This window comes from Nicotiana tabacum, chromosome 10, assembly GCF_000715075.1.
Source record: "Nicotiana tabacum cultivar K326 chromosome 10, ASM71507v2, whole genome shotgun sequence".
Classification (NCBI taxonomy): Eukaryota; Viridiplantae; Streptophyta; class Magnoliopsida; order Solanales; family Solanaceae; genus Nicotiana; species Nicotiana tabacum.
Genome location: NC_134089.1, coordinates 161656133 through 161674721, shown reverse-complemented (window position 1 = coordinate 161674721; position 18589 = coordinate 161656133).

Below are 18589 nucleotides of genomic sequence, written 5' to 3'. Positions count from 1 at the left end.
GTCAGGATTTGGTTGAAGAAATCAGGTTATGGAAATTCCGGGGCAACAAAGTGTGGCAAATGGAAGTGGATTGGTTGGACAGATTGGGCCGACTAATCCAAAATGCGTGTCATGATCATTGGTGCCGACTGCTCCACTCAGATAAGTCCTTTTTCTTTTTCCTCTTCAGATAGTCTTCTAGTTTTGGATTTCCTTATCCTTAATTCCGAAAGTCATAGCATTTTATTTCTTTTGGGTTTATTTCTCTAAGATGTTCCCAATGTCAGTTCTGTTTAAGCAAATAAGAAGGAATTTCAAAGCTCACTACCAGCTTCAAGATTGCAAAGCACAGTGCGGCCGGAGCACACCAAAAGATAGCATGATGCAAAGTGGGATAAAGTGCCAGCGGAAGCTCCGTCGGCAAAATGATTTAGTAATTTCATGGGAGATGCAGAGTTTCAGTTAATGGGGTCAGAGGTGTGAAACAACGGTTCAGGTATAGAACACTCGGGTCATCCGGAGTCATAGGGTTTTGAAAGTCAGTCGGAAAGTCAGGCGGTTCAGGGCCGGTTCGGGGAAGCCAGTCAAAACAAAACAAGGCAGTGGAGAGACCTTCAGCAAAAAATTCCATCAACTAACCACCACATTTTAAACTGACAAATTTTTTTTCTTTGATTAAAACAGGGCAGGAAATTTTGGTTGTTTCGGGGAAACCCTTTGTGGAGAAAGGCAGTCACCGAACAGGTTTGATTTTTGATTTTCAGGACCCTCCTGGAAAATGAGACCTAGTTTAAAGTCCATAAATAACATAATCTAGCATAAATGTATCCCAAAGGAATATAAGTTAGCTTAGAAATTTGCATGTTCGAGATATGATTCAATTAGGAGTTTCAGGACCCTCATGGATAATGGGACTTAGCTTTAAAATTTCGATTAGATAGCAACATTTAGCGTAAATTTGCTGTAGGGTAGTATATTTCAGCCATAAAAGTTGTCACTCTTAATATAAAACTTGACTTTTGATTTTCAGGACCCTCCTGGATAATGGGGAGTAGTTTAAAGATCCTTGTAGATAGCAAGATTTAGCAGAAGTCACACCTGTAGAAGATATAATGTAGATTTAAAATTGTCGTTTAGTTAAGAGTTGTCAGGACCCCCCCTGAATAATGGGACCTAGCTTTCAAATTCTTAGTAATATTTGGTGATACGATTTAGTTTTGCCCTCACATTTGTGCCCAGATATCCAAACTGGGGCAGAAAATTTGCTTTGTTTTGTCTATGTTGTTGAAGTCAGGGGCCCACCTGGAGATCAGGGAATACATTCAAGTCAGAAGTCAGGAGCCCGCCTGGAGAGCAGGGAATACATTTCAAGTCAGCAGTCAGGAGCCCGCCTGGAGAACAGGGAATACATTTCAAGTCAGAAGTCAGGAGCCCGCCTGGAGAACAGGGAATACATTTCAAGTTAGAAGTCAGGAGCCCGCCTGGAGAGCAGGGAATACATTTCAAGTTAGAAGTCAGGAGCCCGCCTGGAAAGCAGGGAATACATTTCAAGTTAGAAGTCAGGAGCCCGCCTGGAGAGCAGGGAATACATTTCAAGATTAGAAGTCAGGAGCCCGCCTGGAGAGCAGGGAATACATTTCAAGTTAGAAATCAGGAGCCCGCCTGGAAAGCAGGGAATATGTTTCAAGCCAGTAATCAGGAACCTACCCGGAGAACAAGGGAGCACAATCCAAATTTTAGCTTTCAAGTTCTTATTGATAGTTGGTAATGTGATTCATTTTACACTTACATATGTTCCCAGATACCCAAACTGGGGTAGAAAATTTCCTCTATTTTTGTCATTTCGTTGAAGTCAGGAGCCCGTCTGGAGAGCAGGGAATACATTTCAAGTTAGAAGTCAGGAGCCCGACTGGAAAGCAGGAAATACACTTCAAGTTAGAAGTCAGGAGCCCGTCTGGAGAGCAGGGAATACATTTCAAGTTAGAAGTCAGGAGCCCGCCTGGTGAGCAGGGAATACATTTCAAGTTGAGCAATTAGGAGCCCTCCTGGAGAGTAGGGAATACATTCAAGTTCAGCAATTAAGTGTCCACTCGGAGAAAGGAAAAAACATCTCAAAGTGTAGTTGGCAGTCAGGCATCCACCTGGAGAAGCGGAAAACATCTTAGATTACAATTCAAAGCGGCATCAAGGGGACTCCACCAGGAGAGTACAAGTCAACAAGGCGACAAGAACCACAAGAGCAAGTCTGAAGTTACATATAGGATTTTGTAATGCATAGATCATAGCATAGTCTAGCTTCTTTTTATTTTATCGTGGTGTAATAAGGGGATGCAGTAAGCAGTAGCAGCAGCAGCAGAAACAATGAAATCACAGCTCATGGTAGTCCCAGCTACAAAACATTCCTGAATTACACTGACCTGATTCCTTTTTAGCCAAGGATATGTAGGCAACCTCGGAAGCAGGGTGCAGTCAAATCTTTCAAAAAATGCTTCCCACAGAGTATTCAAACGAGCAGAAATCGCTCGTATCCGCTCACTTTATATTTGCACGAAAACTTTTCGTGTTTCCGGGCAAAGAGGGGCAGCTGTGAGCACGTGATTTTTTCCCTATATATGAATTACTCCCATAAATTCAAAACAAAATAACTTCTTTTCATTATTTGCAATTTTTGAGGATTTTGTGGCATTTTCTGACAATTGTTTGCATTTGTCTGTGCATTTTTAATTTTGTTTAATTAATGAAAAACACAAAAATACACTGCATTTGCATTTAGGATCTAATTTTGCATTATTGAATTAATTAGTAATTTAGTGGTTTTATAAAAGTGAAAAAATCAATATATATATATATATAGTTCATTTTTGCACTTTAATTTTAATTTTTTAATTTTGGTAGTTTTCTTTGAATTTAGTTTTTAATTATTTGTGTTAATTGTTATTTAGAGTTAATTTATGTAATAGGATAATTTGATTAATTTAGGATTATTTTTAATTTTAATTTAAAAAGAAACTAAAAGAAAATGAAAAACGAATGAAAAGAAAACAAATGAAAAAGAAATAAAGGCTGGTTTGGGCTGCAAACCCGGGGCCCAAACCATTTCACCCTGAAACCCAGTCAAAACCCGGCCCATACCCGTCCCCATCCGGTTCCCCCCCCCATTTAAACTAAACGACCCCGTTTTGATAAGCGTGAATCCCAGTCGTTGATTTCCTTTAGATCCAACGGCTGGGAACTAGGGGTCTTGTTGATATGTCCAAATCCGTCGCCCCCCTACCTAGTCTCGTCTCTCATCTCCCTTTAGCCCCCTCAAAGCCCCAACCAAACGTCGCCTCAAACCACCGCGAACCGCCTGCCGAAAATTGTCTCCGCCGGCGGCGGTACTCCAATCGACCCCATTTTTACATCACCTATTCTCCTCCTTCTCCTCTTTCCAAATGTACAAATCCCCACTCTCGAATCCCAGCCCGGCCTCTCGAATCTTGCATCAAAGAGAGTGGCTGAAACCCTAACTCGTCCAATTAGCCCTAAATTTACACCCTAAAACCCCCGTCCCTTTCTCGTTCAGATGATCTAAACCACTTCCTTCGAATCACCCTAGAGCTCCTCGAATCTTAAATCTAATTCAAGCCCTAAAAATCCCAAAAACCTCGAATTCTGGATTCCAGTAAGGATTTAGGTCTAGTTCGACTTTATTCATGTGTTCTTGATAAGAACACATGATTAATGTCAAACTTGGCCGGAAAATTTGAAGGTTCGAAGGTTCCCGCATTTCTTACGGTCCAGGCCATGGTTAGGTATTTTGTTCTTTACCTTTTGAGTTTTAATTTTTGCATGCATTTCCCTTTTCTTCTTCCTTTGTTTCTTTTGTTTGTGTTTTGATTTTTTTTTTTCTGTTCTTCCGTTCTTGCAATCATTTTTGCATGTGTTTCTTTTTAGGTTAATTAGTATCTTTAGTTTTATTTGATTCGCCCGTTTGTTTTAGGCCTTTGAAACCTTAATTAATAGAGCCTAATGACTTCGATTGGCTTCTTTCTTTTCATTCTTCATCGATCCTTCTGTGAAGTTTCGAGTCAAATTTGGGCCCAAGTGAAAAGGATTAGCCCAGAATTTGTAGAGTCAGGCCAACATGGACTTGGGTCGATTGGACCCGTATTTGTTTGGTTTTCTGAAGTAAAAAACAGGGGTGTAGAGGGTAGTTTAGGGATTCTATGGTAGAGAATATTGTTGTAACTGAATAGGGAAGCTTCTAGGAAGCTGGGGTGGGGTGCTATCTTGAATTCTGAAAATTTAACTAAGGGCACCTAAGCTAAAACAAAAATTAGAAAAGGGACAAAGTGCAATCTGAGGCTGCCCTACTTTCTTGCCTATAAAGGCATCATTTCTTGCCTTTCAAGGCAGACAAAAGAGCTAAGAGGCGGAAGAGAGATTCAGAGATCAAAAAATCCAGAAAAATACAAAAGGGCAAAAATTCTACTATTCCATTGAACTTCAATGATTTCTTAATTTCTGAAAAATTCCTATTCTGATATTCAAAATGGATTGATGTTTGGTTGTCGAAAGTTTTGATTCAAGCTGGTTGGGGGTTATTCTTCCATTGGGTTTCTGGTTTAATTTCAACACTGGGTCATGTGAATCTGAGGCTATTTTTCTGCTACTGCTGTTGCTGAGTTACTAACACTTACCTCTTCTTTGTTTCTTCTCTTTTCCCAGGTACATTTTGATCCTTATGGGTGTCACTTGATGTGTAACTTGAAGTATGAGTTGAGAATGAGATGGATATGATGTTGTTGATGGACTTTACCTCTTCTTCTTTCAGTTTTATAATCACCATGTAGCTTTGAATGTTCTGATTGATGTATTTATCAAAGAATGCTTTGTAATTGAGAATTAGACCATGTTAGTTCTTTTCTAGTATTTCCGTAACTAGTGCTGGAGTTCCCTCTGTGTGTTCATCTGTTTCTTCTTTGAGTCCAGTCTGTATTAGTGCAATAAGTTAGGCTAAGTTTGTCTAATGACTTTTAGCTGAGTCCTGTATATGGAATGTGGGCATGAACATGATATTCTCTAGTTGCTTTATAAATTAGTTTTCAATTTAGGTTCATTTGGAATAAAAATTCAAAGTATGAAGAACGTGTTGAAAAGAAACATTTGCTAATGCGTGTCTGTTGAGTTTTGGTCGAACCAGTCTAATCTGTGAGTAAGTAACCGTGTGATAATTTCTGAAAATGTTCAATCAAATGATTGCCTTAATTTATTGTATTGAGTACTCCAAGTAGTTTATGATTTGCAAAATGTGAAATCCCCTTTTTCTTTGTTTGCACTCTCATTTCTATGCCCATCTCAGTTTTGTCTGCTTCGTTGGTTAATACTTTCCTCCTCGTTGTATTCGGTTAACTGGCAATCTTATCTTGTGGACCACATTCTGAACCCTGTCGGTTTTTGCTGTTACATGGGTTCAATTCGTGACCCATGTGACACTTGACTTGAGCGTGTTTCATGGGAGCTAGGCTAGCCGATTGGGCTTAAATGAAATTCGGAGCCCAGCACCTTGTGCACGGTGATCTCATTAAACCATTGGGCCTTCCTCTAAGCCCAGCTAAATTTTGGGCCTGATATATCCTAGACCTCATTTGGTCGCAATTTCAGATTCTGTTAATTTCCACTATGATCTCATTGTTTTTAGTCATGGCCCTCCCGATCATAGTTAGAATTTAGTCTTAGATAAATGGAGGTGCACCATATTAGACAACACAAATAGTGTATGGCCCTCCGAATTTAGTTTGAATAACCCTTTAAAATTAGAATTGAGGCGTGCCATGCAAAAAAAAATGACAATTGCATGACCCTCGTTTAATTAATTTTGATTTAATATTTTGAACTCGAGGCATGCCATTTAGAAAATTTTCCACGATCCTCGCAAAGGTAAAAATGCGTAGTCGCTTTAAGCGCGTTATTTTAATAATTTATCTTCCTAAATTCGGGTGCACATTTATGTGACCCAAATTCAAATCTCAATGATGTTAAGATATGTCAAAAACCACGAGTGCATTTATGTGACGTCGTTCGAGACGTGTTTTAATAACGTTGCAATTTTCTTTAAAAAATAAATAAAAGCGGTTTAAAGTTAAAATTGCACATAGGTTAAAACATGTACTAAAATCAAGTAAATAGGCCAATTATAATAGTTGAGCGACCGTGCTAGAACCACGGAACTCGGGAGTGCCTAACACCTTCTCTCAGGTTAACAGAATTCCTTACCCGAATTTCTGGTTCGCAGACTGTTAAACAAAGTCAATCTTTTCCTCCATTCGGGATTTGACCCAGTGACATGGGACACCATAATTATCCCAGGTAGCTACTCTGAATCTTTAAATAAATAAATCTCGTTTCGATTGTCCTTTAATTGGAAAAACTCCTTTATACACCCTTCTCGGGGGTGTAGGTAAAAAAGGAGGTGTGACACCTTTCACCTTTCTTAGAAGAAAATTGTACTAGGTACATGAGTTGTATCATTCAAGTTAGAGTTAACTTGAATTAGTCGCAACAACCAGTAGCGTATTGTTACAAGGGTTAGAGTTAATCCTTAGGTTTGGAAGATGTTGTAAACTCAAGTTGTATCTTTCAAATTAGAGTTAATTTGAAGTAGTCGCAACAGCCTGTGGTGTGTTGCTACAAGGTTTAGGGTTAATCCTTAGGTTTGCAAGAGGGTGTAAGCTTTATTGTTGTCTCAGAGTTGTAGTGAAGTATTTGGGGAAAATCCTATTGAGCAGTAGGTCATGATTTTTTCACCTTTTGAGCGGGGTATTTTTCATGTAAAAATCCATGTGTTCTTTAATTTGTGCATTATTTATTACACAATTATATTATATGGAATGCATATAAGAACCAAATCCTTCGATAACCCAATGCACATGAAAATTGGGCACCACAAAAATTCCCCCCCTCCCTCTTGTGTGACATTGAAGTATAAAACATCAGATTTGACATGAAATTTTATAAAGCACATATAGATTATTTTTTTTCATTTAGGGGTGTTCATAAAACCCGAAAAACCGAACCAAACCGAAAACCGAATCAAACCGACCAAAAAAACTGATACTTTTTACGTTTGGTTTTGTTTTTAAATTTTAAAAACCGATCAAAATTGGCTTGGTTTTGGTTTTAATAAAAAAATAACCGAAAAAATCGAACCAAACCGACTATAAAAGTAGATATAAATTTATTATTATACCTATATATATATATATGTACGTATTTTTATATAAAATTTCTAAAATTTTATGGTACATATTTGTCATTTGTATTTTTAATCTAGTTCTTTGCTATTATAATAATCTATTTCTTTGTCTTTACATTGTAGTTTGATTAGTAGTTTTCTTTTGCTAAGTACAAGAATTTATTTTATGTTAAAAGTAATTAATTTTGAATTGAGTACTTAAATTATTCATCATTATTTGATTCAATTATCATCAATATATCTTGGTAAATGATAGATTTCTTAAAGAGCAATTGATCTAATAGTGCTACGTTGAAATTATAGTCGCCGGAATATGTGTTTGGTAGTGTATGTATCATATTTAAGAAAAAACCTCGATAAAAACTGGAAAAATCGAAAAAACCAAAAAACCGACAAAAATCGAAAAAAATCGAATCGATAAAAAACCAACTTAATTGGTTTGGTTTGGTTCCAATATTTGAAAAACCAACTTACTTGATTTGGTTTCTTTTTAGGGAAAAACCGACCCAAACCGAACCATGAACACCCTAGTTCCATTCCTTAAGTGAATGTGGAAATAATGTGATAATCATTATGAAGACATTCATTTTTGGAAGAGTATGAATGTGTTAGTGGTAGTGAATATACCACACTAACCTCTAGAAGGAGTTTGAGATTATAACGACCCGACCGATTATTTTGAGCATTTGCTCTTCGCTCAATTGTTTGAGGGCATGAGTAGTTCTGTATGATGTATTATGACTTATATGAATCGTTGGTTTTGGATTTCAGGTTATTCGGAATTAATTTGGAAGAATAATTCTCAGCTAGAAGCTTTATATTTGAAAGGATTGACCAAACTTGGCTTTTTAGAATTTGACCTCGGATTGGATTTTTGATGGTTTTTTATCTTCGTTGGGTCATTTTGGACTTAGAAGCTTGTCCAGATCGTGATTTGGAGGTCCGTAATGGAATCTGGCTGGAAATGGCAAAAGTTGGAAGTTTGGAAAGTTTGACTAGGAGTGGACTATTTGATATCAGGGCCAAATTCCAATTCCGAAAGTTGGAGCACGTCCATAATGTCAAATATGACTTTTGGGCCAAATTTGAGGCCAATCAGACGTGATTTGATATGTTTTGGCATCGGTTGTGGAAGTTTGAAGTTTCAAGTTCATTGATTTCGAATTAAGGTGCGATTCGTCATTTTGATGTTGTCATGTGTGTTTTGAGGCCTCGAGTAGGTCCGTGTGATGTTATTAGACTTGCTGGTATGTTTGGATGTGGTCCCGAAGGGCTCGAGCGAGTTTCAGACGAGGTTCAGATCATTGTTCTTCATGTTTTCATTGCTTAGGAGCTGCTAGTTCTGATGTTCCGCACCTGCGACTGATATTCCGCAGGTGAGATGGCCGCAAATGCGAGCCAAGCATCGCAGATGTGAGTTTTCCTGACTATCGCAGAACCGATTTTATTGCAAATGCGAGTTCTTTATCCGAAGATGCAGAGGTCGTAGATGCGACATTTTTACCGCAAATGTAGAATAGCTGGGTAGAGTTATAAAAGTTGAGATTTTGGTTCTTTCTTCATATTTTGAGATGTGGGACTCAGATTGAGGCGACTCGTTTTAGCAAATTTCATCACAAGGATTGGGGTAAGTGTTCTTTACTTAGTTTTGATTATATTTTATGAATCCATCTTCATTTTTAGCAATTGGTTGATGAATTTAAAGAGGAAATTGGCAGTTTTGGCCTAAAGTTTCATTATATGAATTTTTGAGTTTTGAACAATGAATTGGAGTCGGAATTGAGTGAAACTAGTATGGTTGGACTCGTAATTGAATGCGTTGTCGGATTTTATGAGTTTTGTCGGGTTACAAGGTGCGGGGCCAGGTGTGATTTTTACCGGACTTGGGAATTTATTCAAGATTCGATCTTTATCATTTATAATTGTTTCTTTGGGCTTTACCTGATGTTTTTGAGTTGCTTTTGGCTAGTTTTGAGCCATTCGGAAGTCGCTACGCGCGTGATGGTATTCTTGGAGCATCGCTTGGCTTGCTCGGCGTTTGGAATTGGCTTATTTGAGATAAGTAACTCTTTTAAACTTAGTGCTAAGGGTATGAAACCCCAAATTATGTGCTATGTGATTGGTGTTGAGGTTACGCACATGCTAGGTGACAGACGTGTGGGTGCGCACCCTATGAATTGTGACTTTGTTGTCTTTATGGCACTGTATAGTGGCCCTACCTTGTTGATATCTATGTTTTTTTAACCATATGATAAAGTAATTGAGCTGTACATCATGCTAGATATCCTGTTTAGGCTTTATGCTGATATTGCTGTGACCCATAGTGGTCGTTTCTTGCTGTCATCTCATCGATTTCATTGATATTTTGTATTCAGTCACATTCATGCACTCATATTATATCTCAGTCTCAGTTGTTACTTATTGATACATCATATCATTATTCGGGGTTAGTTTTGATGACATTGTGAGCCCATGGGAGAGACCAGAGAGATTGATGACTGAGTGAGGCCGAGAGCCTGATTATGAGTGATAGTTATGAGATCGAGCTGCATGCCGCAACGGTTATTTTGATGATTATTATAGCGCTTGGGCTGTAGGATCCCCTCCGGAGTTTGTAACACACCCCAGTGAGTGCGGATGATATTATTGAGGGATGGATTTCCCTGGACATGGATTTGTCCAAAGTATTTGATATTTGGAGATGTATTTCTCCACAGGGTTGGATTGCCCTTTTTCCTCGGTACTGGGTGACTTATAGTCAGCGTTGTATATGTTCCGGGATAAATATCCCTAGGCTGCATGGGCCATATACAGTACCGAGTGGTTGAGCATTTATATATTATTGAGGGATGGATTTCCCTGGACATGAATTTGTCTGATGTACTTGATACCTAGAGTTGGATTTCTCCATAGGGTTGGATTGCCCTTTTTCCTCGGTACTGGGTGACTTATAGTCAGTGTTATATATGTCCCGAGCTGGATTTCCTTGGGCCGCATGGGCCATATACAATGTTGAGTGGTTGAGTATGATGAGTGAAAAGTGTGAGACAGTGAGATCGAGTACTCTGAAAGTGTGAGTACATGATTCATCTTTGAGATACATGGCATTGGCATGCATATGTGACATACATGCATAGAAATGCATTTTCCTCATGTTGTACGGTATCATGACGTTCATGATTTCTTTTACACTCTTTGATATGTGGACATAAAGAGGTATTTCACACTTGCTATTTGGAAAGAAAATGAAACATCTTGTTTATTTTGGGAAGGATTTTTTGGAAAAATTTCAGTTTTCAAACTATCTCGTATTTTTCGAAGATTTTGGTAAAGCATTGGGTTTTCACTGCTATTCTTGAGAAGCAAAACTATTTTTCGGAAAGATTGTGAAAAACCTGATCATTTTATCTATGCGTTACTTTCTTATTTATATGCTCTCTGTGGTCATGAATTGTTGTTGGCTTCTGGTGTTGGACCCGACCATGTTCCAGCTCATCACTTCTCTAAACCTAAGTTCAGGTTTGTTACTTATTGAGTACATGGGGTCGGTTGTACTCATACTACACTTCCTACACATTGCGTGCAGATTTCACATACCGATGTTACTGTGTTCGATGGGAGCTGAATTGGAAGATGTATCTGCCTTCCGGTTGTGTCTGCCTCTTGTTCATGGTAGTCGTAGATTTATAAAATTCTGTTTATGTACTTTTCAAACAGAAGATATATTTACTTCATATCAGCTTTGTAAACTCTATTCTTAAAAGCTCATGATTTGTACTACCAGTCCTTAGAAAATGTAAAAGATTCAGAAAATTCCTTTTTTAATTTTTGAATTAATATTATTGAAATTGAATAGTTAGTAGTTGGCTTACCTAGCGGGTTGGGTTAGGTGCTATCACGACTAGTAAATTTTGGGTCGTGACAGATTGGTATAAGAGCTCTAGGTTCATAGATTCTACAAGTCATGACCAAGTGTCTAGTAGAGTCTTTCGGATCGGTATGATGACGTCCATACCTATCTTCGAGAGGCTACAGGGCTGATCTCGCCCAAACTCACACCATAAATAGGTAGTGAGGCGGTCGAAGAAATAATAAACCCAACATGAGTTGGGATCGAATCTACAGGGAGTTAGAATTTGGATTAGGTATATAACTAGAGCTAATGTATGATGTGCCTTAGATTGGACTTCCATATATTCATTGGCTTTTTTCTATTTCTACTTTTAGCTAAGGATTGCAAATAATAACTAGAAGATAGTGTTTTTGGGTTTGAGTGTTTTTCAAATAATAAAGGAATCTAGGATAGTGACTTTTACCTAGGTAGCTACCTAACAGGTTGTAAACTATAGGGAAAGTTTGATTTATCAGGTTTGTGGTATAGAAAACACACGCAATTGCTCACTCTATACCTCTCGGTAGTTTGAGTAGTTTTGCCCGATTTGGCTTTCTCAAGCCCAAATGGGTATTTGCACAAATCAAGTGATATATGCTCAAGTAGGGTCTTACTATCTCTAGATTTGACCCTTTAATTAGGGCTATCAATTTCTTGAATTCACCCCAATTCCTTGATAGCCAAGTTTTCCTAAACCTAGTCTCTCTTTCTCAAGCAAAGACTAGGTGAAAAAGGTATGAATCAATGTTTGCAGTAATTAATTCTAGAATTTAAGCATAAACAAGGTTAGATATCACTAACCTAACCACAAACAAGCCCTAAAATTAAATACCCATTAAGTATCCACAGTAGGATTGAGCTACAACCCTAGCTAAAGATTTAACTATTCATAAAAAATAAAGAAATACAAGAAGAAATTAAGGTAGAATGCATAATCATGGATTAAACAAAGAAAACTAATATTAAGAAGTCAATCTAATACAAATTTACTCAAAGAAGTTAAGAAAAACGTTTAGGTGTACCTCTGCAAACTAAACTTAACCTAAAAATAACAAAAAGCTGTATTTATACTAAGCTAAAAATATCTGACAAAAATGCCTCTACGGAGGTTATTCGGCCATATAATTCTGGTGCGGACCGTGCAATGGCCTTACGCGGCTGCACAATTCTGGTGCGGTCGGCACACTTGGGAACTTGAGACTGAAACTTGAGGTCTTTTTTTGTCCGTAGAAAAATGGATGCGGCCGCACTTAGGATTCTGCGGCCGCACAAAAGTGATGCGGTCCGCACTCTTCAGCTTTTGGATTTTGATCAAATCTCTGATTCTTCAATATTGCGAACCGCATAATAATGATTGCGGCCACACTTGATATCATGCGGCCGCACATTTTTGGTACGGTCCGCACTGTCTGAGCTGTCTAAAACTCCTTCTCTGAATCTCATTCTGCGGCCGCGCTGCTAGCCTCTTTGCCCAATTTTGGCACTTGTTCACTTTTCACTCCTTTATGAGTTGATGTTGCCTTCTTTGGATCGTTTCCTAATATTCCTGCAAGTAAGCATAATTCATTAGTTTCCGTGAATACCTTTAAGTATTTTTGAGCTAAAACAAAAGTAAAAGAGGGCAATTAAGCGCTCAAAATCCCTATTTATCAACTCCCCCAAACTTAAGCTTTTGCTTGTCCTCAAGCAAATAAGGCAATTCCCACCTCCACTAGAAAAATGGATGTTTCAGCTGGCCTAAAGTGAATCAGACACACATCAATTGGGACTAACAATTACCCACAATACATATGAACTATCAACAATGCAATGATTTGACTTTTTGAGTACAATAGTTCTAGTGTGACACTAAAGCATCAAGAGTTGAATCTATTCATCAAGGAAGCTCACTCTTTCACGTAGGTCATTTTGGATCCCAAACTCCTCCTCCTCTACTCTCCATTAGCAAATCTCACTTTAGAATGTAACACTCGAAACAAGGATTGTGAAAAGTTCGCTCATCCCTCTCAAAAGAATGCCACACGTCCGACTTTAAGTACCATAAGCTTGCCCCTCATATAAATCACCACTAATGTAAGCTCACTCAACTTGAAATCATGTAGGGTTTTTGCGGGATGTAATGACGGATTTTGGATCAAGGTAGGAATTGTTGGAATAGAATAGTTTCATCTTTCCTTAAGCACTCCATTTTCTCTTTTTTGGCTCATACTTCCTCAACTCTTTGAGTCATTTTCTTCTTCCTTTGGGGAACTAGAGAGACGTAACGTCACTCTTTCTTGAGCATGGCATTCATTTTTCTCCTTTTTCTATTTACTTCAATCTTTCTTCCTTATTTTCTTTTGGATTCCCTTCAACTCTTCACTTAATTCACTTTCTTTTTGGCATTTTCCCATTTCTTTCTTTCTTTCTTTTCTTTGCCTTCCCTTTTATCCATTCCTTTATCTTCTTTGTACCTTTCATCACTTTCAAACTCCTCTTCTCTCCCCAAACTTATGTTTTTGCCAATTGTTTCTCAAGAATGCTAAGAAAAGATCTGGTGCCAAGAGAGGGTCATTGTAAAACGGATGAAGGCTTGTAACGTGGTTATTGAAAGAAAAAGGGCTTCGGCTCAAAAGGGGTTGACTAGGGATATCAAATTGGTAGGCCATGGAAGATTTCAAATTTCAAATCGGATCAAGGAGAGCCTACGATCATTTCTCAAGCCAAGCTACACTTAGAATTTCGCCTAGACAAACAATGGGGGCAAGTTCTAGACCATTAGCCCGAGTACTTGGACTTGCAACTAAACATCTCACCTCTCACGCTTCTGGATTGCTAAAGAGAACAGAGTCGAGGGCCCACAACAACCCTATCTAACATTGAGAATCACAAATGGCTCGATTTGAACCACTCGATGATTGCTTAAGTCAACATAAGAGTCAAAAGGGTCACAACTAGAGCTATTTTTTGCTAGTAACTTGTTTTTAACCATACGATCATAGGTAAATGTGTTGGTACCAAGTGAAGCATGCTTTAGACCCCTTTTATTTATTACTACTATATATATATACCAAAATATAAAAGAAAACACACTCAATCCCTTAAGAAGGTTGTCACGTCATCCATCGTTGGGAAGAGCCACCCAGTTCACACAAAAACCACCTTTGGAAATAACCATGGCATTAAGAAAACCAAAGGCTTATTGTTCACTCAAAACGTAAAAGGAATCTAAAAAATTAAAAAGAAGCTACTAAAATGAATAAGAAGTTATACTACTAAAGAAAAACAACAGCTATGAAATAAACTACAAAAAGCGAGATAAAAGAATATACAAACCGAAGTCAAATGAATATATACATAATGGAGAAGAATATATACATAAGGGGAATGAATATTTACATCAAATGGAGAAAATATACACATACTAAAAGAAAATAAATATGAAAAGAAAATAGTATCGGAGTTATTACAGCCCAAATGTCAAATAATCAGAATAGACCACCCCCCCCCCAAATAAAAAATAAGCATTATCCTCAATGCTTAACAAAAATAAGAACTGGGAAAGGGTAGAGAGTTAAGAGAACTCCCTATGTGGTCTCAGTCTTCATGGGATCCTCAGCAACCTCAGCCTCAAGCTTCATCTCATCATCACCATGCTGAGGGTCAACTAGGTTGCTGAGCATCCAGATCATCTCCTTAACTGTGTGGGAAGTGGAACCCGGCTCCTCAGACTGGACGACTGCTACCTCTGGTGCTGTCTATGCTACTGGAATAGTAGACTCCATGATTAGGTCCAATGGAAGGTCTCCTACAGATGCAATCTTCTCGACCTTCTTTGTCAACTTCTCCACGGACCTTCTAGCTCCTCAGACTAGCCAGTGGAGGTAGTAACTTTACCCTTAAACTTCGGGTTGTTAGCTCCCTGAAGGTGGTACCAAGAGAAAGGCTTTTTGGCCTTCACATCTGTATCATAATGCTTGAACTCCTCCCCTTGATCCTTGAAGTAATCGGTGAGGAAGTTTGGGTACGGATAGGATCTCTCACCCTTCTGGACAGCTAAAGTGATGTTGGTGGACATGATGGCACCAATATTTATCGGATACCCAGCCATAATTGAGGCCACCAAAACTGCAGGGAGAATTGGGAGCTTGTTTTCATTAAGGCATGGGTCAATGCGGCTACACACAAACATTAGCCACTCTTTTGCTTCAAAGTTTAGGGTGGCCCGAAGAATTGGAATTCAGATGTGAGCCACAAAGGTGTTGACCTTGGAATTGCCAAAATCTTAGCCAACCACGAATGAGCTGCATCACCAATGGCCAGCTTCTCCAAATATTGCACTGCCTCCACTTATTCAAACCCCCATACATGTACAGTGCACAGGAGTCAAAGCGGATTTTCAGATTCCGCACTTTTGTAACCTTCATTCCCTGCTTGATGTGAGCAAGATTTGTGTAGAACTCCTTGACTAGGTACTCATTTGCATCTAGAACTTTGTTGGTAAACCAGATCCAACCTTTGCGCTGTTGGAATTGCTTGAGGACATTGGGGTTTTAATTTCTCAGTTCTTTCATTAAGAACTGTCGCTCAAGAGTGAGCGACCTCTGTGGCCATAATTCCCTGAACTTTGCAAAGGCATTTGCAGTGACAAAACGGTCCTGCCAAATCTCTTGTCGCCTTGACCTCTCTAACCCTGCCACTGCAGTGTCTCCCCCTCTCCCATCATCTGGACATCATCTAAATTTATTGGAGCTAGGGGAGCATGTGAGGAAGAGGGTTCAGAATCTTGACTTCGGAACCTTCGGATGAACTGGCAGCTGATGAGGACTCATCTACTAAATGAAGTCTCCTAGGGAATTGTTGTCTTTGTTGTGATTGGGCTTCCGGCTGTGCTTGCACAGAGTTACCCTCAGAAGCATCCACAGATGGGACATACTTACTGGTCTCCAAAGTGTTAGGGTATCTTTTGGCAGTTGCTTTCTTACTGATAGCCTTTTGAATTACTAGAGGTAGATTGCTCTTGCCTCAACCCTGGCCTTAGTAGGGTTATGCCATCCCTTGTGGTGTATCTCCTCTACCACGTGAGCGAATCATTATCTGTAGCACATAAGAATTAAAGATCAGTCATAATTGAAGCTCAAAGTGTATACACAAGCATGATAGAAAATTGTAGTAAAATTGTCTCAGAAGGGCAGTGCAGACCGCACAAAAATTAATGCGGCCGCAGATAGCCGATTGCGGACCGCACAAAAATGAGTGCGGCTGTAGAGTACCCATTGCAGACAGCACAAAAGTGAGTGCGGCCGCAAAGCCCCAGGTTCAGACTACTGGGGTCTTTGAAGTTCCATCATTGCGGACCGCAAAAAGTGAGTGCGGCCGCATAGGTCCAGTGCAGACCGCACAATGTTCAGTGCGGGCATAAGTCAAGCTCATCATTCTCAGAACTTATAGGGCTGCGGACCGCACAAAAGTGTGTGCGGCCATATGAACTCTATTGCAGACAAAAATGTGTGCAATCGCAATATTCAAAATTAGCGAGCACTGACCTAGGGTTCATGCATTTTTGTTCTCTAATTGACATGACTTTAGTAATCCAACTTCATTAGCACATAAAATTATCATACAAAAATCTACCCACATGATTTATAAGTAGAAACAACAAAACTCTGACATGTTTGAGCATTAAATTAACCCTAATTCTAAGAACTAAAGCAAATAAAAGATAAAGAATCTAAAGAGGAGTTGAACATACCAATAATGAAGATGTAGGTGATGAATTGACTGAACAATTTGAGGGAAAATGGGGAAAAATACTGTACAAGTTTAGTCTTAGGGCCCAGGAGTTTGAAAAGTGTAAACAGGAGAGAGAGGTTCTATTTATACTTTTACCCGTGGGACCCCTTTTTTAACCTGAGTGCAGCCGCATAATTTTAATGCATATCGCACTCCTTATCTGCTTCTGAGATGACTAGCTGTGGACCACACAAAAATGAGTGCGGCTGTAGCATCAATGCGGACCGCACAAAAAATGTGTGCAGCCGCAATTCCTTAAGAAATTTTGACAGACCAACTTCAGAGCCATGCATTTTGACACTGGCCAAATTTTTCATGCACAATCCCTGCAATGCATACCTATTCCTGCATACACTTCAAAACCGGTTAGCACAAACCAAGCCTATCTAAAAGGAAAAAAAATAAAAGAATGCAAAATACATGGGTTGCCTCCCAAGAAGCACCTAATTTAACGTCGTGGCGCGATGCAGATTACCAATCATGAGAAATGGAGAACCGTTACAATATGGCTATTATCAACCTTGCCAAGATAATGTTTAACCCGGTGCCCATTGACTCTAAAAATCTCATAATTCTTATTTTTCAAATCTAGAGCACCAAAGGGGGTTACATTCACTAACTCAAAGGGCCGGCTCCATTTTGATTTCAACTTGCCCGATAACATTCTCAACCGGGAATTGAAAAATAGCACCAGATCTCTTTCTTTGAACTCCTTGTTGTGGATCTTGTCATGGAGGTACTTCATCTTCTCCTTGTAAAGGGACGAACTTGTGTAGGCATGATACCGGAATTCATCAAACTCATTCAAATGTGCCACTCTTAGGTTTGCAGCGACATCCCACTCAAGGTTCAACTTTTTCAATGCCTACATGGCTTTATGCTCAAGTTCTACTGGAAGATGACACGCCTTCCCAAACACCAATTGATATGGAGACATCCTAATCGCCATCTTGTAGGCCATCCTATAAGCCCAAAGAGCATCATCAAGTTATTTTGACCAATCAGTCCGGTTGGCATTCATAGTCTTCGACAAAGTGCTCTTGATCTCCCAGTTGGAGACTTCAACCTGTCCGCTTGCTTGAGGGTGGTAGGGGTGGAGACTTTATGAGTGACACCATACTTGGTGAGTAAGTTATTAGAAGCCCGATTGCACCAGTGCAAACCCCCATCACTAATAATAGCTCGCGGAGTACCAAACCTTGTGAAGATGTTCTTTTTAAAGAAGGCCACCACACTTCGAGCTTCATTGTTGGGCAAAGCCATGGCTTCAACCCATTTTGAAACATAATCCACAGCTACCAAAATATAAGTTTTCCCACAAGAGCTCACGAACGGTCTCATGAAATCAATACCCCAAATATCAAAGATATCAATCTCTAAAATGGTGGTAGGGGGCATCTTATTCTTCTTAGAAATTCCACCGGATTCATCACAACGCTTTACAAGATCACTAGTGTCTATGTATAGGGTAGGCCAATAGAATCCACAAGTCAAAACTTTTGTAGCCATTCTCGCTCCACCATGGTAACCACCATATGGTGAAGAGTGGCAAAACTCAATAATTCCCATTTGTTCTTCTTCCGGCACACATCGCCGGATCACACCATCGGTACATATTTAGAAAAGATATGTCTCATCCCAATAGTAATCCAAACAATCCTATTTGAGCTTCTTCCTTTGGTTTGAAGAGAACTGATTTGGCACAATGC